Below are 995 nucleotides of genomic sequence, written 5' to 3'. Positions count from 1 at the left end.
TTTTTTTTTTTTTTGCTATGCTCTTCCTATAATAAGGCTTCACATGTGCTTCAAGAAGATGGAATAGTCCATTGCATGAGAAGAGAGAGCGGAACACTCAAAACGATCATGATGGACAGATACATTTTCAAATCTTAATGAACTAGCTTGATTTTGTTTTCATTTTTGGGGGAGGAGGGCTCTGGAAATCTTAGGTGCCATGCCTCATGGTAGTCCTTTTCGGTTTGGTGCCAATTCACAACAGAGGTCTTCTTAGCTTCAGCACCTCACCTAACTGAATCCAAGCAGGACAAAAACACCTTCCCAACTGTCCCCACAAAGACCAGAGTGTCCATCTCTTTTCAATTTTCAACATCGCTGTTTTAATTGGATGATCCATGGGAAAACATTCAATTCACAAAAACACAATGAAAAGAACGGTCAGCACTTATAGTCAACATTAATAGAATCATTTTCACATTGTTCTGCACAGTACAAAAATTCAAGGGATTTCAGGTCAAATGAATACATAAAATCACTCTTTAAAGTGTCGTTTTTGGGATGAGGCCTGCCTCCTCTACTCCTCTGTGGTCCAGTCCGATGTGATGCTATGCTCCAGGGCAATAGCGGCCAGCTCCTTCAGGAATTCTGCGTATAGGACAATGGCGAACACTCGGCTCTTGTCTTGGGGTGGGATGTGAGGACAGGGAGGCAGAGGGCCAAGGTAGGGGAGTGCTAGAATGTTCCTCACAGAACCATTGGGAAGAAGGTGGTCTGGATCTTCAGTGCCCTCAGACTGGAGGCTCTCTGGAACACATCCAGATGTGTTGGGCCTCAATGCATGTCATTACTAAACCAAGGTTTAGTATATTTTGTTTTCATGAGCTGCCACTGGAAGAATAATGCACACTAACCTCGGACCTTGCTGTCATGGTCTTTAGCCAACAAGAACCTCCATGCCTGTAGGACCAAGGCGGGGTACTCTGGTCGGGCTTGGATGTAGCGTTCAATTTGGT

The 995-nt window shown here is 44.4% G+C and overlaps 1 long non-coding RNA gene across 1 annotated transcript; it reads right to left on the bottom strand.

Moving 5' to 3' along the window:
- Nucleotides 1-334: 334 nt before the first annotated feature.
- LOC109509299 (uncharacterized) lies at nt 335-988 on the bottom strand. The gene is made up of 2 exons (XR_002166916.1): nt 894-988; nt 335-786 (listed from the first exon to the last, which is right to left on the bottom strand). It is a non-coding gene; the product is annotated as an uncharacterized LOC109509299 (long non-coding RNA).
- Between the last annotated feature and the right edge of the window lie 7 nt (nt 989-995).

Source organism: Hippocampus comes, unplaced genomic scaffold, assembly GCF_001891065.2.
Source record: "Hippocampus comes isolate QL1 unplaced genomic scaffold, H_comes_QL1_v1.1 C16847928, whole genome shotgun sequence".
Classification (NCBI taxonomy): Eukaryota; Metazoa; Chordata; class Actinopteri; order Syngnathiformes; family Syngnathidae; genus Hippocampus; species Hippocampus comes.
This window is presented reverse-complemented; position numbering and strand designations above follow the sequence as displayed.